This window comes from Bufo gargarizans, chromosome 2 (assembly GCF_014858855.1).
Source record: "Bufo gargarizans isolate SCDJY-AF-19 chromosome 2, ASM1485885v1, whole genome shotgun sequence".
Classification (NCBI taxonomy): domain Eukaryota; kingdom Metazoa; phylum Chordata; class Amphibia; order Anura; family Bufonidae; genus Bufo; species Bufo gargarizans.
The window spans coordinates 609,967,947-609,993,734 of record NC_058081.1 but is presented as its reverse complement, the minus strand read 5'-3'; positions in this window follow the sequence as shown (position 1 = coordinate 609,993,734).

The window sequence follows — 25,788 nt, the reverse complement described above, 5'->3', positions numbered from 1 at the left end:
GGTAAAGAATGGCTGTTTTAGTTGAGCCTGCCAGTAGGTAAATTAACGATTTTGCATTCAGCATCCACCAGAGGGCGCCGTGCTGTGCAGCACAAGGTTCTCAGCTGTCTGGCTGGGTGTATGTCAATTTTTATTTTGTGTTACCAGCATTTGTAGTCACGCTCATTACCACGTTTTAAGTAAAATAGTGTTTTGGCAAAGCTGTTGTTGGAGTTGCTTTCCTTGTTCGTGACTTTGCTGTATCCTGGGGAGCACACCCCAGTACATGACTTACAAGACAAGGAGAAAATTCAGTGAAAAATTGTTACTGATAGAGATTAGTCTGGGCTACAAGTGGTTGACCCCTGACAACAACCCCTTATCCACAGGATAAGGGATAAGTGGCATGTCTGCCACTTAATTCAGTGAATACTATATCTCCTTATGGAGAACACCTAAGAAGTCTTATAGGCCAGGCAACATGCCTCTGGAATTCTGGAAAGACTCATCACGCTGCTTAGGCACACTCCTTAAGGAGATATAGTATTCCCCTAGGCTTCTCACCCAGTTAAGCTGGGCCCCAGCAGTCAAACCCCCTTCCCCCAATCAGACACTTATCCTCAGGGGTGGAATTCTTTACAACAGGTTCCCTGCTCAAGGGCAGACACGACACGTTTGCATATACATACACCATATATATGCAACACATATAAATACACCATATGTACTGTACACTGCACACATACCATTTAACTTTTAAAAAGCCTAAAGGAGCTAAACTATGGAATGGAAGCGCTCCTCTCCAGCTGCCGCTGTAATTTTAACTATCGGATCTGGAGAACCTGTGGGAACTGGCTGAATCCCATGCCTGCTTATCCTCTATCCTGTGGGTAGTAAATAAGCACCTTTTTACACCAGGAGGTCTGCTATATATCTACCATAATTTGTTTTGCCCCATAATATCAGATTGAGGGATGCATTAGGGATTTGTCTCCCCCCCCCCCCCCCCCCCCCAATCTATCCCCAGACCAGACTTCTCCTCTCGTTCACCATCTGGCCAGGTCCACAGTCATCTAACTATAAGTTGCTGTAATTTTTATATATCGGACTGTACTATCCTGGATACGTCCAAAGTAAGGCCTTGTCTATCTAGTTGACAGCCTAATATTATATCTAGATGGGGTAATATTTTAACCAATGATTGTAAAAGTTATGATTTAGATGAAAAGTCATTTCTCTCTGCGATACAATAGTAGATAAGTTGTCATGGGGCAACCCTGTTAAATCAATTAATTTGTAAGGAAATAAAGAACTTTACATGGTGACAAAAAAACTGAAAGGCCACTTCAGTTGCAGTCCTTAGATACTTTCTTGGGGGGTTCAGACTCTCAAGCCAACAAAGAGGGTGATAGTAGGAAAGGCGTATCACCCTATTTGTGTATGAGATGCTTCACCAGATGTGGTGAAAAAAATATGTACTATCGTACTATAAATTAGAGGCCCCAAAATTTAACCAACTATCTGAATGGGGACAGGCTACTTCAAAGAAAAGAGGACTAGGAATATTGAATTTCAATGTCCAATAAAATTTTTCCCACAGGAGATAAGTCTACTTTCGCGCGTTTTGGCTTTCCGTTTGTGAGATCCGTTTTGCCCTAATGCATTCTGAATATATAAGGATCCGCTCAGAATGCATCAGTTTGCCTCCGATCAGTCTGCATTCCGCTCTGGAGGCGGACACCAAAATGCTGCTTGCATGTAAGTCAATGGGGACGGATCCGTTTTCACTGACACTATATGGCACAACAGAAAACTGATCCGTCCCCCATTGACTTTCAATGGTGTTCATGACAGATCCATCTTGGCTATGTTAAAGATAATACAAACGGATCCGTTCTGAACGGATGCAGATGGTTGTATTATCTGAACGGATCCGCACAAAATGCGAGTGTGAAAGTAGCCTAAGCCGTCAAGAGGTGTCTGTCAGTGGCTTATTTGCTTCTTCCCATTGATAACACGTGCACCAAGCATGCATGCCTCCTATTGGTCTAACAAATTTTTATCTAACAGCTATTGAAGATTTATGGGCTCCTTTAGTATTAAAATTATGTACTAAAAATTGAGGTGTAAAGATTGGATGCCAAAAGTCATGGTGTAGACTATCACTAAATTCTTTTTTTTATTTTTTATTTTACATAAAAATCTAAGGGATCACTGGGATGTCGTAAGAATAGTAAGGGGGGTAGGGGGCTCACAGCACTGATCACATATGGTGTTTCTTTACAGAATAAGGCCTAAGTCCTTGTTCATACTTCAGTGTTTAGTCAGTGATTTCCATTAATGATAGTCAGCCAAACTAAGAATAGAGATACACTGATGAGCAAAATGGTAACAATGTTTAGAACTTTTGACTTTCAAGCTCCATATCTCACCATCTACTACAGCTTAGAACGTGAGATGACCATCATTTTATAGACAATCATCTTGGCGATCTCAAACAGAAATTGGACTTGCAAGTATTTAGCATATAATTAAATATGCAGATTCTTGTCACGTAACTGCATTCTTAATGTTTTGCTCTTGGTGGTGGACCAATCTTTTTATTTCTTGTATACTACAAATTACAACCTGTTCTCACAATCCCTAATAACTAGCTAGGTTGATTCCCAAGTGAGAGGTCACCGATTCGAATTCAGGAGCAGCTATGAAGAAGATTTCCTAAGGAAAGAAAAACAGCATCATCCAGCTCATTGATAATGGTATCTCAGCCAAGAAAATTGCCAAACTGCATCATGTGAGTGCCATGACAGTTGGAAAAATATGAAATGAAGTCCATCAATCGATTCCAAAGCCAAGAGGTGGACATCCAAGCAAAATATTAGAGTCAACAAGTCGGCTCATCACAAGGTCTATCAGTTCGGGTGCGACAAACACGGCAGTGGAGGGTGGCCCGTATGCTCCATAATAGTGAGATCACAGACGTCCATGGAAGCACCATGCAACACGCATTACACAAGTCTGGAATAGTGGCCCAAAAAAAGGTGAAGAAGCCTCGACTTCAATATCGTTATAAGAAGCATCGAGCCATGGAAAGTAGTAGATTGGAAATGGGTGATTTGAACAGATGAAATGAAAGTCAATAGACTGGGCTCTGATGGGTGCAAATTAGTCTGGAAGAAACAAGGGAAAAGGGGGCTAACGGATCTAGAAATTGAAGGAACTGTGAAGTTTGGTGGAGGAAGCCTGATTGTATGGGGCTATTTCACAGCCAAATGCACTGGATACTTGACCAGGATCGATGGTGGTCTAAATGCTGAGCTATATGTGAGTATCCTACAAGAAGAGTTACTTCGTACACTCGAGTACTAAGGGTATGAAAAGGACGACATTGTGTTCCAGCATAACAACGACCCGAAGCAAATGTTGAGATTGAGGGGAAAAAAATAGACAATGACAATGTAGTAGAGGTTCTGGATTGGCCCCCACAGTCCCCAGATCTCAATCAAATCAAACACTTGTGGGTAGAGTTTAAATAAAAGCTGTATTTGTACCAGTATGCACCAACATTGGGAACTTGTAGAAGAGACCATATTTCGGTCTGATCGAGAGCATGCCCAGAAGGATTCAGGCAGTGTTGAAAGCCAAATGTGGATTTAAAAAATACTAACAAAAGAATACATTTTTTTTATTTTATTTTAGGAGAAAAACAGAAACAATGCAGTTACATAACAAGAATTTACATAACTAATCATATGCTAAATAGTTGCAAGTCCAATTTATGTATGAGGTAGCCATAAAATGATGGTAGTCTCACATTTGAAACTGTAGTAGATGGTTAGATATGGAGCCTGAAACTCAAAAGTTCAAAACATTGTTACCCTTTTGCTCATCAGTGTAATTATCATGTAAAGATTTGCACCTGTTCTGTGTTTTTGACCCGCATCAGGTTTTGGCTCGCCTTACTAATCAAACACAGATATGTTAATCCAACAACAGAGATCATGCAGTGGCCAGGTTTGGGGTAGTCTCAAGGTTTTGTTGGGTCCCCCAGACACCGTCAAGCTGTCACCACGTGTTCCTGCTCTCCAAAGAGGTGGTAAGGCATGGTGTACCCCAATAGGGAATACGTCTATAGAGTCAGCATTTACAGTAAACCAGTGTGTTTCTCTACTGGAGGAACTCAAGTTCAAAATAATACAGGCAAGACACTGAGCTGTCTTCTCCAGGCTCCTTCCTGGCAAAAGAAGGTTCTGTTTTGAGGAAAGGCCTGAGATAGCTGTCCATCTTTCTCTCAGAAGGCTGGTACCCTGGCCAAAGGGCTGGTGGCCCAGAGTCTGTGGCTATGGTATATGGCTGGCCCTCTGGTCAAAGAGCTGGTGATCCAGGGTATGTGGCAGAGTATCCATATCTCTGTGTCTACTTCTGGTGACTCATGCAGTCTGGCAGAGTCTCTTCTACTAAACACTGGTCCCTATTTGCAGACTGGCAGAGTCTCTTATACTAAACACTGGTCTTTACAGTATATGCAAACAACTATGGGCTCTAACTGTTCTCCTTATATACGGTTTGTAACTGAACTAGAACGTTCTAGTGGGAGAGGTTGAGTGGAGAATCACAGCCTAAGGGTACTTTCACACTAGCGTTTTTGTTTTCCGGTATTGAGTCCCGTCACAGGAGCTCAAGAAAACGGATCAGTTTTATCTTAATGCATTCTGAATGGAGAGCAATCATCAGGATGCATTAGTTCATCTTACGCTTTTTGGACGGAGAAAATACCGCAGCATGCTGCAGTTTTCCCTCAGGCCAAAAATACTGAACACTTGTGGGAATGCCGGATCCGGCATTAATTTACATTGAAGTGTATTAGTGTTCCTGCAAAACGGATCTGGCTTTCCGGTCCGCGCATGCGCAGACCTTTAAAAATGCAAAAATAAATAAATACCGGATCCGTTTTTCCGGATGACACCGGAGAGACGGATCTAGTATTTCAATGCAATTGTCAGACGGCTCTGCATCCGGATCAGTCTGTCAATTGCCATCCATTTGCGTCCGACGACAGAACTGCCTGCCGGAATCCTCTGCCGCAAGTGTGAAAGTACCATAACAGAAGAAAAGTTGCAATTTCAGACAGTCAAAAGGTCAGTGTGTTTTTTTCCCTCCAAAGCTTTGTATTGTTCTTTATATTAAGGCCTCTTTCACACGGGCGTCATGTTTTTTGCCCAGATAAGATGCGGGTGCGTTGCGGTAAAATGCACGATTTTTCAGCGTGAGTGCAAAGCGTTTTAATGCGTTTTGCACCCGTGTGAGAAAAATCGACATGTTTGCTACCCAGACCCAAACCCGGACTTCATCACTGAAGTTCAAGTTTGGGTTAGGTGTTGTGTAGATTTTATTATTTTCCCTTATAACATGGTTATAAGGGAAGATAATAGCATTTTTAATACAGAATGCAAAGTAAATTAGGGATGGAGGGGTTAAATTTTTTTTTACTTACCTGCTCCATAGCTGCTGGTCTCTGTTCTATCTTCAGGACCTGGCAAAAGACCTGTGGTGACGTCACTGTGCTCATCACATGGTCCAACCACATGGTTCATCATCATGGTGAGGGACCATGTGATGTGACGTCACCACAGGTCCTTAGCCGGCAGCTCAACATTACAGCAACTATGCGATCAAGTGGACTCGGTGAGTTAATTTTTTTTTAATTTTTAACCCCTCCATGTCTATTTTACTTTGCATTCTGTATTCAGAATGCTATTATTTTCCCTTATAACCATGTTATAAGAGAAAATAATACAGATTGGGTCCCCAGCCTGATCGTCACCTAGCAACCATGCGTGAAAATTGCACCGCATCCTCACTTTATTTTTTAACCTTCATTTGACCTTCTACTAAGCGTTCTGTATTAAGAATGCTATTATTTTCCCTTATAACCATGTTATAAGGGAAAATTATACAGTGAATAGACTTTCATCTTAGCAACCATGCGTGAAAATCGCTTGCTTGCGGATGCTTGCGATTTTCACGCAGCCCCATTCACTTCTATGGGGCCTGCATTGCGTGAAAAACGCAGAATATAGAGCATGCTGCGATTTTCACGCAACACACAAGTGATGCGTGAAAATCACAGCTCATGTGCAAAGCCCCATAGAAATGAATGGGTCAGGATTCAGTGCGGGTGCAATGCGTTCACATCACGCATTGCACTCGCGTGGAATACTCGCCCGTGTGAAAGGGGCCTAATGGTGGTTTCCAAATTCTCAGTGCATATATAGAAAGTCCCAAAGTCTCTCAGTATTAGCTGGCTGTGCATTAACACTTTGTACAGTACAGTGCAGATCTAGTGCAATAACGGTGCAAATGAACAGAATATATTACAATAAAGATCTAAAATGCAGTTCCACAATATAAAACGGTATGTGTAAACAATGGCGTAAATAAAAGTGCAAGTTAACCCTTCCACGTGCACTAAAGTAGTTAGTTGATGGCTTTGCTCAGTAGTAATAGGGACAAATAGTCTAAAGTACTCTTGCTCCAATCACTTATTCAGTAAGTGGGGGGATCACAGGGACATGATATTGGTGATCAGGGGTGAAATATTTGTGGTGTTTTTCATAACACCTCTGACACAACACATCCCAGTTTCAGTGATGGAGGGAATCACAGGTAGGTGATGGGCATGATCTAGGTGAAAATAGGTGTTTTGATACACTGTATAGCATTGATCCCGGCAGTATAGGAACATGCTCCAGCTCTATTTGCCTCACAAAACCAAAATGAGGTGGTTAGGGCATCTTTAGTGTTGAAAAGCTTTGATTGGTCAGTCAGCATTAAATGACCAATCACAGCGATCGCTGGGTCTAAACGGCTGTGACTGGTCCACTTGGTAATGACTGGCTGCTGTCGATGGCAGTTGACACAATGGCGGGGATTGATTAAAACTGATGTAAAGGACCTTTGAAAGGTGGAAGCTGATTGGTTGCTAGGGGCAACTAAGCCAGTTTTTCTTTACACCAGTTTTGATAAATCTCCCCCAGTGTCATCTTGGCCGTAAATGTACAGCAGTTTGCATTAATGACTTCCCACCTGTGTTTTAACTGCACGGATTGGATGGCAAGGGAGTTAATTGATACCCGGGGCAATTGTAATAATCCTTGTGCAGGGCTGAGACTACAGATTGCTTCCTTTATTTGTCAGACAGCCACCACAGGAGTTACTAGGTTGTACCTGCCCTGAGGAGAACGTTGTGCCACAGATCAGTTCTGAGTACAAAATTGTCTATGGCAAGTGAATAACAAGGACATTTCTGTGGTATTTATGGGTGTAGATAGCAGATAAGACTGGCACGCACATTAATAAAATACTGTGAGTCATTCTCTGCCCTAGCTATCTTACCAATATGCCCTTTCACCCAGATTGTGCCATGATCTAGTTCTGCAGAATACACCTCCGTGATGTAACTGCAAGGAAATGTATTTCCATTGCATACAAGATTGTGAAAGAGATTCCTAAATGTAAGATGAAGGAGATGGAACCACAGATCTGTCTTATCACATTAACCACCTTAGCTCCCCTAGCTTAAACACCCTTAATGACCAGACCACTTTTTACAATTCTGCACTACACTACTTTCACCATTTATTGCTCGGTCATGCAACTTACCACCCAAATGAATTTTACCTCCTTTTCTTCTCACTAATAGAGCTTTCATTTGGTGGTATTTCATTGCTGCTGCCATTTTTACTTTTTTTGTTATTAATCAAAATTTACCGAAATCTTTGTGAAAAAATGACATTTTTCACTTTCAGTTGTAATTTTTTTTTTTTAAAACGACATCTATATATACATTTTTCTCTAAATTTATTGTTCTACATGTCTTTGATAAAAAAAAAATGTTTGGGTAAAAAAAAAAAATGGTTTGGGTAAAAATTTGAATTTCCGCTTTTTGAAGCAGCTCTGACTTTCTGAGCACCTGTCATGTTTCCTGAGGTTCTACAATGCCCAGACAATAGAAAAACCCCACAAATAACCCCATTTCGGAAAGTAGACACCCTAAGGTATTCGCTGATGGGCTGTCATGGTCTTACCTCCTTGCTGTTCCCTTCGTTTGACATGTGCTGGCGGCCATCTTGGTTTCTGGGTTTTCTTGTAGCCTCCCACCCTGCGGCTCCTCCTTCCCACTGGGAGGAGCTGGATGCCCAGCTCATATATATAGGAGGTCTGTGGCTTCAGTTCCTTGCTTGGTCCTCCTGTGTTCACATGCTTCCAAGACTGCTGCTGCTTCTGGTTCCTGATCCTGGCCTCGTCTGACTACCCCGTTGGTTCCTGATTCCGGCTTCGTCTGACTACCCCGTTGGTTCCTGATTCCGGCTTCGTCTGACTACCCCGTTGGTTCCTGTTCCTGGCTTCGTCTGACTACCCTTCTGGTTCCTGACCTCTGTCTCCGCAAGACCCTGCTTCGGTTTAGCCATCCGTTCGGACTTTGCTTACGGCTTGCTCTTCAATAAAACCTTCTTATTTTCCACTTATCTCTTGTTGTACGTCTGGTTCATGGTTCCATGACATTAGGACCAAGCCATGAATTCTGACGGTACAGGGCCACCCTCGCTACCTACGCTGGTTGCCAGACTTGATCAGCAGGATCACCTGTTGGGTCGGTTCGCTGTGGCGTTGCAAACCCTGCTTGAACGCACGGCTCATTTAGCTTCCGTTGCCGATGGGTCGGTTGTCGCTCCTGGGCCCGCTCCTACTGCCGCTCCGGTTGTTGCGCCAGAATCTACCCTGACACCTGTTGCTGCGCCTGTGGTGTTTCAGGGTATGACCGGTTCTGCCTCCCTTCCACAGCGCTTTGGGGGAGAGCCAACTCAGTGCCGAGGTTTCCTTAACCAGGTGGGCATTTACTTCGAGTTGCTGCCACATGCCTTTCCTACTGAGAGATCAAGGGTGGGCTTCTTGATCTCGCTGCTCTCGGACAAGGCCTTGGCCTGGGCCAGCCCTTTATGGGAGAACAACAATCCGGTGGTTGCCGAGTTTTCCGGTTTTGTTGCTTCTCTTCGGAAGGTATTCGATGTGCCGGCTCGTGCTGCCTCTGCTGCGAAGCTCCTTATGTCCATCAGACAGGGTTCACGATCCGTAGCTGAATACGCCATTGAGTTTCGTACCCTGGCAGCAGAGGTGGGCTGGAATAATGAGGCTCTGGTCGCTGCTTTCTCTCATGGTCTCTCGGATGCCTTGAAGGATGAGGTTGCAGCTAAGGACCTACCAGTGGAGCTCGAGTCTCTTATTTCTTTCCTGATTTTGATTGACACCAGACTCAGGGAGAGACCTTCCTTTAAGGAGAGCCTGCGGAGGTCTCCTAACAGATTGGCGCCTACGTTTGCTGTCCCACCCGTGCCTCCCTCTCCTCCCACGCCTCCTGGGGATGACTTGTCTGGGGGTGAACCCATGCAGCGGGGGTTTGCTCGCCTGTCTGAGGGGGAGAGGGTACTCCGGAGACGCGAGGGCCGATGCATGTACTGTGGTCTCGGTGGGCATTTTCGGTTGGCATGTCCGAACCGTCCGGGAGAACGCTCGCACCTGAGGTCCTGTCGGGGGCAGATCTTGGGTGGAGTCTCCTCGTCCCCGGTTTCCCGTGTTGACAAACCACTGATCACGGTTGTCCTCTCCTGGGTCGGGGGCTCGGTGACGACCCAGGCGTTGGTGGACTCTGGTGCTGGTGGTTTGTTCATTGATAGAGTGTTCGTTGCCGCCAATTCCATTCCTCTGCAGCCTCGAGGTTCCCCACTGGCTCTTGAGGCGATAGACGGCAGACCCCTTCTGCCGCCACACGTGACTCATGAGACCCTTCCAGTGGGGATAGCCATTGGTGCCGTTCACAGAGAGTCGGTCTGTCTCCAGGTTATTTCTTCTCCACACTACTCGGTGGTCTTGGGGTACCCCTGGCTCCAGAAGCATAATCCGACTTTCGATTGGAGATCGGTCGAGATCCTCTCGTGGTCACCGCAGTGTGGGGCTAGTTGCATCCATGGGCCTGTCAAGTTGCTGTGTACTTCCTCGGACTCTCTGTTGCCTCCTGAATACGAAGAGTACCGGGATGTATTCGATAAGGTGCGCGCGGTTGCCCTACCTCCGCACCGCCCATACGATTGTGCCATAGAGTTACAATCCGGTGCCGTTCCTCCTCGTGGCAAAGTCTATCCACTGTCGGTAGCGGAGAATGAGGCCATGGAGGAGTACGTGAGGGAGGCGCTTTCACGCGGACACATTCGCAAATCCTCGTCCCCGGCAGGGGCTGGATTTTTCTTTGTGAAAAAGAAGGGCGGCGAGTTGAGGCCTTGCATCGATTACAGGGGTCTCAATCGCATCACGATCAAGAACGCTTACCCGATACCCTTGATTTCCGAGCTGTTCGATCGCCTCAAAGGGGCCACGGTCTTTACCAAACTCGACCTGAGGGCGGCATATAACCTGGTAAGGATCAAGGCGGGCGATGAGTGGAAGACCGCGTTTAACACCAGGACCGGTCATTATGAATCCTTGGTTATGCCCTTTGGGTTGTGCAATGCGCCCGCAGTCTTCCAGGAATTCATCAACGATGTTTTCCGTGACCTGTTGCAGCAGTGTGTGGTGGTCTATTTGGATGACATCTTGGTATATTCTGCATCCATGGAGGCCCACATTCTGGATGTCAGACGAGTGTTGCAACGCTTACGAGAGAACAAGCTGTTCGGTAAGCTTGAGAAATGCGAATTTCACCGATCCCAGGTAACCTTCTTAGGTTACATCATTTCCGCTGAGGGGTTCTCCATGGATCCTGAGAAGGTTTCGGCTGTCTTACAGTGGCCCCAGCCCAGTGGGCTTCGTGCCCTGCAGCGCTTTTTGGGCTTCGCCAATTATTATCGGAAGTTCATCAGGGACTTTTCCATGCTAGCCAAGCCTCTCACGGATCTGACCAGGAAGGGCAGTAATCCTCAGGTCTGGCCGCTCGAGGCCATCCGAGCTTTTGAGGCTCTAAAGTCCGCCTTTGTGTCGGCTCCGATTCTGTCGCATCCCAACCCTGGGTTGCCTTTTGTCCTCGAGGTGGACGCGTCTGAGACGGGAGTAGGCGCCCTCCTGTCTCAGCGTAGAACACCAGAGGGTCCTCTGCTTCCTTGTGGGTTTTACTCCCAGAAACTGTCTTCCGCGGAGTGCAACTATCAGATTGGTGACAGGGAGTTATTGGCCATCGTGCAGGCCCTTAAAGAATGGAGGCACTTGCTCGAGGGCTCGGTGGTTCCGGTTCTCATCCTGACGGACCACAAGAATCTGACCTACCTCTCTGAGGCCAAGAGATTGACACCACGTCAGGCCAGATGGGCACTGTTCTTGTCACGTTTTAATTACGTGGTCTCCTACCTACCCGGCTCCAAGAACATCAGAGCGGATGCCTTATCACGGCAGTACTCCGAGCTGTCCGGGGAGGAGTCGATTCCGACTACGGTCATACCCCCGAATCAGATCCTGGCCGCTATTCGCACCAGCCTGACTTCTCCTCTGGGTGAGCAGATTTTGGCGGCTCAATCTGGTGCTCCCTCTGGGAGACCCAACGGCAGATGTTTTGTGCCTGAGGAGTTGCGCACTCGGTTGTTGCGAACCTACCATAACTCCAAGGCCGCGGGGCACCCTGGAAAGAATCAGCTGTCCTGGGCGGTTTCACGTCTGTTCTGGTGGCCTTCTCTACGTTCCGACATCGCCGCATATGTAGCGGCATGCTCCGTTTGTGCCCAGAGTAAGTCCCCTCGGCACCTTCCGTTGGGCCTTTTGCAACCCATAGCCACCGGGGAGCGTCCATGGTCACACCTGGGGATGGATTTCATTGTGGACCTCCCTGCATCCCGAGGCCATACGGTCATTCTCATGATTGTGGATCGGTTTTCCAAAATGTGCCACTGTGTTCCTCTCAAGAAGTTACCCTCTGCACAAGAGTTGGCCTCGATTTTTGCCAGGGAGGTCTTCCGGTTGCACGGTTTGCCCAAGGAGATTGTGTCGGATCGGGGGAGTCAGTTTGTGTCCAGGTTCTGGCGCGCCTTTTGCTCCCAGTTGGGGATTCATCTCTCTTTCTCCTCGGCCTACCACCCTCAGTCCAATGGGGCCGCAGAACGATCCAATCAGGCCTTGGAGCAATTCCTTCGTTGCTATGTCTCCGATCACCAAGACAATTGGGTTGACCTCCTGCCTTGGGCTGAGTTTGCCAGGAACACGGCGGTGAACTCTTCCTCTGGGACGTCTCCCTTCATGGCCAATTATGGGTTCCAACCTGCCGTGTTACCGGAGGTATTCTCTCCCCAGGATATTCCGGCTGTGGAGGATCACCTTTCCGTCCTACGTGCTTCTTGGGTACAGATCCAGAGGTCCCTTGAGGTCTCTGCGCAGCGCCAGAAACTCCAGGCTGATCGCAGACGAGCGCCCGCTCCTTCCTACCAGGTCGGAGACCGCGTATGGTTGTCCACCCGCAACCTCAACCTTCGAGTGCCCACTCCCAAGCTGGCGCCTCGCTTTGTTGGTCCCTTCCGAGTGCTTCGCAGGGTAAACCCGGTAGCCTATGCCCTTGCGCTTCCTCCTGGCATGCGGATCTCCAACGTGTTTCATGTCTCCCTGTTGAAGCCACTGGTGTGTAATCGTTTCACTTCCTCGATTCCTCGGCCTCGTCCGGTCCAAGTGGGCAATCGTGAGGAGTATGAGGTGAGCAATATCCTGGACTCACGCCTGGTCCGCGGCCGGGTGCAGTTTTTGGTCCATTGGCGTGGTTATGGTCCAGAGGAGCGTTCCTGGGTTCCCTCCGCAGATGTCCATGCTCCTGCTTTGCTCCGAGCCTTCCACGCACGCTTCCCTCAGAAACCGTTCCTTACTCCGCGGAGGAGGGGCCCTTGAGGGGGAGGTACTGTCATGGTCTTACCTCCTTGCTGTTCCCTTCGTTTGACATGTGCTGGCGGCCATCTTGGTTTCTGGGTTTTCTTGTAGCCTCCCACCCTGCGGCTCCTCCTTCCCACTGGGAGGAGCTGGATGCCCAGCTCATATATATAGGAGGTCTGTGGCTTCAGTTCCTTGCTTGGTCCTCCTGTGTTCACATGCTTCCAAGACTGCTGCTGCTTCTGGTTCCTGATCCTGGCCTCGTCTGACTACCCCGTTGGTTCCTGATTCCGGCTTCGTCTGACTACCCCGTTGGTTCCTGATTCCGGCTTCGTCTGACTACCCCGTTGGTTCCTGTTCCTGGCTTCGTCTGACTACCCTTCTGGTTCCTGACCTCTGTCTCCGCAAGACCCTGCTTCGGTTTAGCCATCCGTTCGGACTTTGCTTACGGCTTGCTCTTCAATAAAACCTTCTTATTTTCCACTTATCTCTTGTTGTACGTCTGGTTCATGGTTCCATGACATGGGCATAGTGAGTTATAGAACTTTTTATTTTTTGTCACAAGTTAGCGGAAAATGGTGATTTTTTTTTCCCCTTACAAAGTCTCATATTCCACTAACTTGTGACAAAAAATAAAAACTTCCATGAACTCACTATGCCCATCACGAAATACCTTGGGGTGTCTTCTTTCCAAAATGGGGTCACTTGTGGGGTAGTTATACTGCCCTGGCATTTTAGGGGCCCTAATGTGTGAGAAGTAGTTTGAAATCAAAATGTGTAAAAAATGCCCTGTGAAATCCTAAAGGTGCTCTTTGGAATGTAGGCCTCTTTGCCCACCTAGGCTGCAAAAAAGTGTCACACATGTGGTATCGCCGTACTCAGGAGAAGTTGGGCAATGTGTTTTGGGGTGTCATTTTACATATACCCATGCTGGGTGAGGTAAATATCTCGGTCAAATGCCAACTTTGTATAAAAAATGGGAAAAGTTGTTTTTGCAGAGATATTTCTCTCACCCAGCACTCCAAAATGGGGTCACTTGTGGGGTAGTTATGCTGCCCTGGCATTTTAGGGGCCCTAATATGTGAGGAGTAGTTTGAAATCCAAATGTGTTAAAAATGCCCTGTGAAAGGTGCTCTTTGGAATGTAGGCCCCTTTGCCCACCTAGGCTGCAAAAAAGTGTCACACATGTGGTATCGCCGTACTCGGAAGAAGTAGGGCAATGTGTTTTGGGGTGTATTTTTACATATACCCATGCTGGGTGAAAGAAATATCTCTCTAAAAGTAAACTTTTCCCATTTTTGCATACAAAGTTGTCATTATAGAGAGATATTTCTCTCACCCAGCATGGGTATATGTAAAAAGACACCCCAAAACACATTGCCCAACTTATCCTGAGTACGGCGATACCACATGTGTGACAATTTTTTGCAGCCTAGATGCGCAAAGGGGCCCAAATTCCTTTTAGGAGGGCATTTTTAGACATTTGGATCCCAGACTTCTTCTCACGCTTTAGGGCCCCTAAAATGCCAGGGCAGTATAAATACCCCACATGTGACCTCATTTTGGAAAGAAGACACCCCAAGGTATTCAATGAGGGGCATGGCGAGTTCATAGAAGATTTTTTTTGGGGGCACAAGTTAGCGGAAATGTTATTTTTATTTTTTCTCTCACAAAGTCTCCCTTTCTGCTAACTTGGGACAAAACGTTCAATCTTTCATGAACTCAATATGCCCCTCAGCGAATATCCTTGGGGTGTCTTCTTTCCAAAATGGGGCCACATGTGGGGTATTTATACTGCCCTGGCATTTTAGGGGCCCTAAAGCGTGAGAAGAAGTCTGGAATATAAATGTCTACAAAATTTTACGCATTTGGATTCCGTGAGGGGTATGGTGAGTTCATGTAAGATTTTATTTTTTGACACAAGTTAGTGGAATATGAGACTTTGTAATAAAAAAATAAAAAAATAAAAAATCAATTTCCGCTAACTTGTGCCAAAAAAAGTCTAAATGGAGCCTTACAGGGGGGTGATCAATGACAGGGGGGTGAGCAGGGAGTCTATATAGGGTGATCAGGGGTTAATAAGTGACAGGGGGGTGTAGTGTAGTGTGGTGCTTGGTGCTACTTATTACAGAGCTGCCTGTGTCCTCTGGTGGTTGATCCAAGCAAAAGGGACCACCAGAGGACCAGGTAGCAGGTATATTAGACACTGTTATCAAAACAGCGTCTAATATACCTGTTAGGGGTTAAAAAAAATAGCATCTACAGCCTGCTAGCGAACGATCGCCGCTGGCAGGCTGTAGATCCAGGTCCGGAGGCGGTTAAAGAGGTTGTCCGGTCCCAAAATCAAAATTATTTTGATGTGCTCCTAACACCCCTCACCATCCATACATATGTCCCCAATACCTGTTTTTCATGTCTGAGATTTCCTTCCTCCATGAAAGACATCACATTATCCTGGCAGATCTGTTTACTTTCTCCCCTTCTTGTTTTGTTGAATACATAACTTTATTGATACACAAGCCTAGCTGCGCTGCACAGTGATGAGTCACAGGCTGGCCACGTCCCCACACTGCTCTGTCTGTCATGCTTCTGGGACAGCAGAGAAGGGCTATTATGGCAAATTACATCCTTGCACTCCCCTATGCCCTCTGGATTGGGGGGGAGGGGCACTTTCTGCTTATACTCACACAGGACTGTAGGCATCTGCCCTCACTGCAGCACTACTGCCAGAGCTTCTGCAGCAATCTCCATAGCCACTCCCCAGGGGCGAGGCTTACACAGCTCTTCTCAGCAAGACGGAGGCGGGTGTTCTATCAAAAAACCCTACCCCGTGAAAATACCATACCCCACGTGACTTCTGGTGAAACGATCAGCTGGAGAAGGAGGGTACACCTCAGCGCAAGCGCACTACCACAGGTGTGCAAGCACACTATCGGCCAGTGATCGCTCAAACAGCGAACCACGAACCACCATCCGAACTCCCTACCCCTCAGTGCACACGCGTGGACTCATGAACACTGCGCATGCGTCTTTAGGGGTAAGGAGATCTGATGGTTGTTTATCTTCTGAAATCTTGCGCGTGCGCAGTGTGAGGGTAAGGAGATTTTGGAAGATAAACAACCATCAGAGCGAGTTCTCCGTACGGTATTAAAATGTATTGGCTTCTATGAGCCAAAGTTATTACTTCGTGAAGTCTTGTGGGACTTCGAGTACTAACTTCGGAAATTCATTTTCTACTGTTAAAAACCTTTTACCGAACTCGGCTTCGGTTCCAAGTGGTACCTTGGAACCGAACCCGAGTTTGGTAAATGTTTTTTTACAGTAGAAATTAATTTCTGAAGTTATTACTCGAAGTCCCGTGAGACTTCGCGAAGTAGTAACTTCGGCTCATAGGAGCCAATACATTTTAATACCGTACGGAGAACTCGCTCTGTACAGTATTCTAACATAGTTTTAATGCAAATCGACTTTGGATGTTTCATCCGAAGTCTATTCGCTCATCCTTAGTGATCAGTACGGGGTTAAAGAAGGATCTTTCCTGGATGAAAGATAATGTTTCCAGAACGATCTTTCGTCCATCAACCGATTTCATTGAACATGTATATGCAGTTTGAACAACTGTAATGGCCATTATGGGCTAAAATGTGTATGATTGTGTCTATAGAATGATTGTTCACCAGATGATTGTTTGTTCAACACTCACCCAACCTCTGTCTAATGTGTATGGCCACCTTAACCCCTTTAGAACCGAGCCATATGGTTATGGCGATATCACATTTATATAGTTTTTTTCATGTTTTACAAATTTTTCAGCGTAAAAGCATTTTTTATTAAAAATAAGTTACGTATTGTATTACCCCATACTAACATAACATATTTATTTTTTCTCAAACATAGCTATCTGGGGACTTGTTTTTTGCAGGACGGATTGCAGTTTTTATTGGTACCATTTTGCAGTACATAACATTTTTTTGATCACTTTTTATACCATTTTTAGGGAGGTGAGGGGCAAAAATTGCAATTCTGTCAGTGTTTAAAATTTTTATTTTTAAGGGATTCTCCATGTAGTATATATTATATGATAACTTTATTCTGTAGGCCGATACGGTTATAGGGATACCACATTTAAAGCATAACTGTCGTATTAATATTTTTTGGAGTATTGGAGTATTGGATTGTGGTGATTAATATTACCTTGGTACCACAGTTTTACAGGTTTTTAATTTATGACGTTCGATGTGCGAAAAACAGAAAAGTTACTTTTATTCTGCAGGTCAGTACGAATCTGTCAATACCATATATGTATAGTTTTTTTTGCGTTTTGAATTTTTTTTTATTAAAAAGTGGGGAAAAAAAATCATTTTTTTTTGTCGTCATATTTTGACCACTATAACTTTTTTGTAATTATGTGTACGAAGCTGTATGGGGGCTAAATTTCTGAGGGGCGATCTGAAGTTTTCATTGATACCATTCTGGGGTTTGTATGACTTTTTGATCACTTTTATTACAATTTTTGTAGAAAATGAAGCAACCAAAAATGGCGAATCAGCCATTTGGACGCATTTTTCCGTTTTGCTGTTTGCCATATGGGGAATATATTTTTATATTTTTATATTATGGGCGTTTTCGTACATCGTGACACCCATGATGTGTATTTTTTTATTTCTTTTATTTTTATTTTGGAAAAAATGTTTATTTTTATTTTTTTAACCCCTTAGGGAACGGGCTCATTTTCACCTTAAGGACCAGTGTCACTTTATGTGGTGATAACTTTAAAACACTTTGACTTATCCAGGCCATTCTGAGATTGTTTTTTCATCACATATTGTACTTCATGACACTGGTAAAATGAAGTAAAAAAATGTATTTTTATTTATAAAAAATACCAAATTTACCAAAATTTGGGAACAATTAGCAAATTTCCAAGCTTCAATTTCTCTACTTCTATAATACATAGTAATACCTACAAAAATAGTTATTACTTTACATTCCCCATATGTCTACTTCTTGTTTGGATCATTTTGGGAATGCTATTTTAGTTTTTGGGGATGTTACAAAGCTTAAAAGTTTATAAGCAAATCTTGAAATTTTTCAGAAATTTTCAAAAACCCAATTTTTAGGGACCAGTTCAGGTCTAAAAAAACTTTGTGAGGCTTACATAATAGAAACCACCAATAAATGACCACATTCTAGAAACTACACCCCTCAAGGTATTCAAAACTGATTTTACAAACGTTGTTAACCCTTTAGGTGTTCCACAAGACACAATGGCAAATGGAGATAAAATTTCAGAATTTAGGATTTGGGGCAAATTTTCCATTTTAATCAATTTTTCCAGTAACAAAGCAAGGGTTCTGTAGTTTGCAGAAACACCCTGTATGTGGCCATAAACTACTGTACAAGCACACAGTAGGGCGTAGAGGGAAAGATGCGCTGTGTGGTTTTTGGAAGGCAGATTTTGCTGAACTGGTTTATTTACACCATGTCCCATTTGAAGCCCCCCTGATGCACCCCTAGAGTAGAAACCCCATAAAAGTGACCCCATCTAAGAAACTACACCCCTCAAGGTATGCAAAGCTGATTTTACAAACTTTGTTAACCCTTTAGGTGTTGCACAAGAGTTATTGGCAAATGGAGATGAAATTTGAGAATTAAAATTTTTGGTCAAATTTTCCATTTTAATCAATTTTTTCCAGTAACAAAGCAAGGGTTAACAGCCAAACAAAATGCTATATTTATTGCCCTGATTCTGTAGTTTGCAGAAACCCCCCATATGTGGCCGTAAACTACTGTACAAGCACACAGTAGGGCGTAGAGGGAAAGGTGCGCCATGTGCTTTTTGGAAGGCAGATTTTGCTGGACTGGTTTATTTACACCATGTCCCATTTGAAGCCCCCCTGATGCACCCCTAGAGTAGAAACTCCATAAAAGTGACCCCATTTTGGAAACTACGGGATAAGGTGGCAGTTTTGTTGGGACTTTTTTTTAGAGTACATATGATTTTTTGTTGCTCTATATTACATTTTTGTGAGGCAAGGTTACCAAAAATATAAATTCTGAAATTTCATCTCCATTTGCCATAAACTGTTGTGGAAAAATTATTGTTCGCCGTATGGTCGCCATCTATCCTATGGAGATGCGCAGATTCGTTCGCATCTGCGCAGAGACTTTCACACGATGGTCCGGCCGTCCCGACCTGTAGCTGATTTGTGCCCGGCCTGGTATTACTGCAGGATACCAGTGTCATGGCGCCGGCTGAGGAGGGAGGGATGGGGACCGTCGAGCAGGGGTTTCTTCATCAATGAGGATAAGCGCAGCAACAGAAAGGGCGCGAATATGTGTGAACGCGCAGAACATTCACATCTTCGCCAGCCAATCACTTCATACCATAACCTGTCTCCTCATTGGTCATGATTGTAAGACCGCCTTCCAGCCAATCACTTTATACCATAAACTGTCTCCTCATTGGTCATGATTGTAAGACCGCCTTCCAGCTAATCACTTCATACCATAACCTGTCTCTTTATTAGTCATGATGACCGCCTCCCATCTTCTGGTATAAATAAGCCAGGCCTAGCCGCTGGGAGGGAGGCACATTATTGGAACCTACTTGAGAACGTCTCTGTGATGTTATTTTGGAGGAATTGCGCACACATCGACGCACACTACACCAGGGATTTCCCGATTGTACTTCTGGCGGTTGTTTTCGGTTGTGAAAACGAGACAAAGGAGCACATGGCGACATCAGTTGGCGAGCACAGTTAGAAAGCAAATTTTTTCCCCCGTTATCAGCAGAGCTTAACCAGCTCAGCCCCCCTAGCTTAAACCCCCTTAATGACCAGACCACTTTGTACAATTCTGTAATACACTACTTTCACGGTTTATTGCTTGGTCATACAACTTACCACCCAAATGAATTTTACCTCCTTTTCTTCTCACTAATAGAGCTTTCATTTGGTGGTATTTCATTGCTGCTGACATTTTTACTTTTATTGATATTAATCAAAATTGACCGAAATCTTTTCAAAAAAACAACATTTTTCACTTTCTGTTGTAAAATGTTTCAATTAAAACTACATTTCTATATACATTTTTCTCTAAACTTATTGTTCTACATGTCTTTGATAAAAAAAAATGCCAAACGTGTATATTTATTGGTTTGGGTAAAAGTTATAGCGTTTACAAACTATGGTGCAAAAATGTGAATTTACGCACTTTGACTTTTTGAGCACCTGTCATGTTTCCTGAGGTTCTACAATGCCCAGACAGTAGAAACACCCCACAAATGACCCCATTTCAGAAAGTAGACACCCTAAGGTATTTGCTGATGGGCATAGTGAGTTTATGGAAGTTTTTATTTTTTGTCACAAGTTAGCAGAAAATGATTTTTTCTTTTTCTTTTTTTTTTTCTTACAAAGTCTCATATTCCACTAACTTGTGACAAAAAATAAAATTTTACATGAACTCACCATACCCCTCACGGAATACCTTGGGGTGTCTTCTTTTCAAAATGGGGTCACATGTGGGGTATTTATACTGCCCTGGCATTTTAGGGGACTTAAAGCGTGAGAAGTAGTTTGGAATCCAAATGCGTAAAAAATGCCCTGTGAAATCCTAAAGGTGCTCTTTAGAATTTGGGCCCCTTTGTGCATCTAGGCTGCAAAAAAGTGTCACACATGTGGTATCGCCGTACTCAGAAGAAGTAGGGCAATGTGTTTTGGGGTGTATTTTTACATATACCCATGCTGGGTGAGAGAAATCTCTCTGTAAAAGACAACTTTTCCCATTTTTTTATACAAAGTTGTCATTTTACAGAGATATTTCTCTCACCCAGCATGTAAAAATACACCCCAAAACACATTGCCCTACTTCTCCTGAGTACGGCGATACCACACGTGTGACACTTTTTTGCAGCCTAGATGCGCAAAGGGGCCCAAATTCCAATGAGTATCTTTTAGGAGGGCATTTTTAGGCATTTGGATTCCAGACTTCTTCTCACGCTTTAGGGCCCCTAAAATGCCAGGGTAGTATAAATACCCCACATGTGACCCCATTTTGGAAAGAAGACACCCCAAGGTATTCCGTGAGGGGCATGGTGAGTTCATTGAATTTTTTTTTGGGCACAAGTTAGCGGAAATTGATTTTTTTTAGTTTTTTCTCACAAAGTCTCCCTTTCCGCTAACTTGTGACAAAAAGTTCATTCTTTCATGGACTCAATATGCCCCTCAGCGAATACCTTGGGGTGTCTACTTTCCGAAATGGGGTCATTTGTGGGGTGTGTTTACTGTTCTGGCATTTTGGGCGGGGCTAAATTGTGAGCAACCCTGTAAAGCCTAACGCTGGGTTCACACCTGAGCGTTTTACAGCGCGTTCCTACGCGCTGTAAAACGCACAACAGGCAAGAACCAATGATTCCCTATGGGAATGGTTCTCACCTGGGCGTTTTACAGCGCGTACGATCGCGCTGTAAAACGCCCGACGCTCAAACAAGTGCTTGAGCTTTTTTTTGGGCGTTTGTCGCGCGTTCCTGCACATAGAAATTCGGGAACGCGCGACAATGTGTGAACGCCAATCTCTGTATGCGCGATTGTAAACGCCCGTACAATCGCGCACACAGAGCGCTCGTTTCCGAACGCTCAGGTCTGAACCCAGCGTAAAGGTACTCATTGGACTTTCGTCCCCTTTACGCACCTAGGCTGCAAAAAAGTGTCACATATGTGGTATCGCCGTAATCAGGAGAAGTGTTTTGGGGTGTATTTTTACACATATCCATACTGTGTGAGAAATATCTCTGTAAATTGACAACTTTGTATAAATATTTTTTAAAAGTTGTCATTTACAGAGATATTTCTCACACACAGTATGGGTATATGTAAAAATACACCCCAAAACACATTGCTCTACTTCTCGTGAGAATGGCGATACTACATGTGTGACACTTTTTTGTAGCCTAGGTGCACAAAGGGGCCCAAATTCAATGAGTATCTTTTAGGAGGGCATTTTTAGGCATTTGGATTCCAGACTTCTTCTCACGCTTTAGGGCCCCTAAAATGCCAGGGCAGTATAAATACCCCACATGTGACCCCATTTTGAAAAGAAGACACCCCAAGGTATTCCATGAGGTGCATGGCGAGTTCATAGAAGTTTTTTTTTTTTTGGCACAAGTTAGCGGAAAATGATTTTGTAAGAGAAAAAAAAAAAAAACATTTTCCGCTAACTTGTGCCAAAAAAAAATATTCTAGGAACTTGCCATGCCCCTCACGGAATACCTTGGGGTGTCTTCTTTCCACCCCAAGGTAAGAGTATTTATTTATACTGCCCTGGCATTTTAGGGGCCCTAAAGCGTGAGAAGAAGTCTGAAGTATATATATGTTTAAAAAACTTTACGCATTTGGATTCCGTTAGGGGTATGGTGAGTTCATGTGAGATTTTATTTTTTGTCACAAGTTAGTGGAATATGAGACTTTGCAAGAAAAAACAAAAAAACTAAAAAAAAAAAAAAATCGTGGATCCACGGATCCGCAGAGCCGCAAAACACATACGGACGTCTGAATGGAGCCTTACAGGGGGGTGATCAATGACAGGGGGGTGATCAGGGGTTAATAAGTGACAGGGGGGTGTAGTGTAGTGTGGTGCTTGGTGCTACTTATTACAGAGCTGCCTATGTCCTCTGGTGGTCAATCCAAACAAAAGGGACCACCAGAGGACCAGGTAGCAGATATATCAGACGCTGTTAACAAAACAGTGTCTGATATACCTTTCAAGGGTTAAAAAAATATTGCATCTACAGCCTGCCAAGCGAATGAGAGCGCGTTCACAGGAAATCTTGCGTCTCGCGAGATGACGCGCTGGCGCGTCAAGGAGGATTAACCTGGCCGCCCGCAAGACGCAATCCTGCGTTAGGTGGTCGGGTAGTGGTTAAAGGAGACACAGCTTAATTTTCAAAAAGCAAAAAACGCCGGCGTAAGGTAAGAAAATCCTTTTTCTCACTCTCATTTTTGAGAAAGTTTTCCTCTTTGTGAATTGAAATCTGTGTACTCCAATCTGCTGATATCAGGAAAGAAATCTTCTTAAAGAACCTTTTGGTGTATGTGGTTGATGTTTTTCCAATAATAGCTGCCCAGATACTTGTTGCATGTCTGAATAACTGCTGTGGGGGTTTCTCAACTGTAAAGGGCGGGTCAGTGCTCTGCTGGGACAAATGATCTATGGTGAGAGATCCAACAGAGGGCTTTGTGTGTAAGGTCGGCTGTTTATAGTTTAACACCACAGCAGGCAGATATTGCCACCAGTATCTAAACAGTTTTTTTTTTGAGGTACGTGCTTTTCCGTTGTGTCGTTTTTGGTGGATCTGAGTTGATTGTACAGAGATTGTATGGTGAGATTGTGATGTGTTTGCTGAGCAGTACAGAGTATTGTGTTTTCGTTGTAACGTTTTAACTTTTATCTTAATGTGAGTTTGTCGGCCATTTTATTTTCCATTGTGTGTGTGAAAGCCATGTGTGATTGTCGGACATTTTATTTTCCATTGTGTGTGTGAAAGCCATGTGTGCTTGTCGGCCATTTTATTTCCCACTGTGTGTGTGTGTGAAGACTGTGGGTTTGGCAGACATCTTGATTAGTTTGTAGTAATAAAGATATGGCACTCATATATCTGGAGGGCTGCTCAAAACAAATTCCTTTATTTAAATTCTACTGTTGCAATCCTCAATATTAAAATAATCACAATATTAAAACGTCATACAAGATATGCAAATTGTACAGAAATTTAAAAACAAAAGGATAAAACATCACAAATGACGGTAAGGTAAAAATCACTCGAGGTATAGATTATCATATAAGTCAGACAGCATATAGGTGCTTAATAGATTCCTGATAGATTCACCACAGAAAGATCTGATTATCGATAATTTACCACAGGAAAATCTGGTTATCGATAATTCACTGAAGTTCTCGATTAAATAGTCACCAAATCTTCGGTTAATATAATCGTCGATTCTTGGTACTATAATGCACTTATACACTTTTCGATTTGATTATGAATTCTTGGTTCGAATAATTGAAAGGGTCACATTAGTTCTTATGTAACAGTTCAAAGGCTTATTGAAATTTTGAAATTCGGGAGTTTTTAGCTCTAGGTGGCGTCGAGCTATCTTATTCCCTTACCTCCAACCTCTGAATGTGGCTTGTTCGTTTGATTGCCGTTCCTTCAGCGTCCCACGTGCTTGACTTCTCACTGGCTCCGATCAAGCTGAAAATGGAACTGTGTTGCTCCAGGAAGTTTGCGAGCATAGATTCTTGTATAGGACGAGTCAGTCACTTAAGAGGTTGTTAATAAGGAGGTAAAATTGCTGATGCTTTTGCGTACGCCAAAGTGGTGGTAGTGTGGGGTCCAGATTCCTCCTAGACGCGTTTCGAAGTCCCAAAAGGTACTGACTTCTTCCTCAGTGGTAACCTGGCTCCCACTAAACCACCTTTTTATATCCTCTTAATTGGCTCCAGATAGTGCAAAGTCCAGTCTTGGATCAGGGTTCGGATCTCATAACATCAAAGATCCGGCCCGGATTATAGTAGTGCAATAAAATTTATAATAAAATGAAATTGGTTAAAAATATAGTACCTCTGTTTATTCCATAGATCTGTATCAAGATCTTACTATTTATTAAAAAAAACAAAAAAACGCAGGTGCGGTTTTCATGCGTTTTTTATATATACCGATGCGTTTTTTTCGCAAATGCTGCTGAAACTTTACCCTTAATCTTTTATTGATATTATTTACATTCTTTGTTAAGTTATATCATTATTTTCACTTAAATCCCACAATTATACCAATGGGATTAAGGTACACATAAACTAAAATGTATAAATGAATATAAAAATTGATCCATAAAAAGTTAAAACACTACACATGAACATATTCATACATAAACAACAATAGATAATAGAAAGGGGGACTTGTGTCAGATTGGATGGATACGAGATTGTGGTTCCATCCAATCTGAAACAATTCCCCCTTTCTATTATCTATTGCTGTTTATGTATGAATATGTTCATGTGTAGTGTTTTAACTTTTTATGGATCAATTTTTATATTCATTTATACATTTTAGTTTGTGTACCTTAATCCCACTGCTATAATTGTACTAGTGGGATTTAAGTGATAATAATGATATAACTTAACAAAGAATGTAAATAATATCAAACCCTTTATCCAAAAGATTTAGGGCTGTTTCACACGAGCGGATGCCCTGCGTGACATCCGCTCCGTGAAAGAGTGCCAAGACCCGATGCAGACTGCAGAGGCACGGAGCATTAACATGACTGATAATGCTCCGTGCCTCTGCAGTCTGCATCGGGTCTTGGCACTCTTTCATGGAGCGGATGTCACGCACGGCATCCGCTCGTGTGAAACAGCCCTAAGGTTAAAGTTTCAGAAGCATTTGCGAAAAAAACCGCACCTGCGTTTTTTTTTTTTTTATAAATAGTAAGATCTTGACACAGATCTATGGAACAAACAGAGGTACTATATTTTTAACCAATTTTATTTTATTATTAATTTTATTGCACTACTATAATCCGGGCCGGATCTTTAATGTTATGAGATCCGAACCCTGATCCAAGACTGGACTTTGCACCATCTGGAGCCAATTAAGAAAGAGGATATAAAAAGGTGGTTTAGTGGGAGCCAGGTTACCACTGAGGAAGAAGTCAGTACCTTTTGGGACTTCGAAACGCGTCTGGGAGGATTCTGGACCCCAAACTACCACCACTTTGGCGTACGCAAAAGCATCAGCAATTTTACCTCCTTATTAACAACCTCTTAAGTGACTGACTCGTCCTATACAAGAATCTATGCTCGCAAACTTCCTGGAGCAACACAGTTCCATTTTCAGCTTGATCGGAGCCAGTGAGAAGTCGAGCA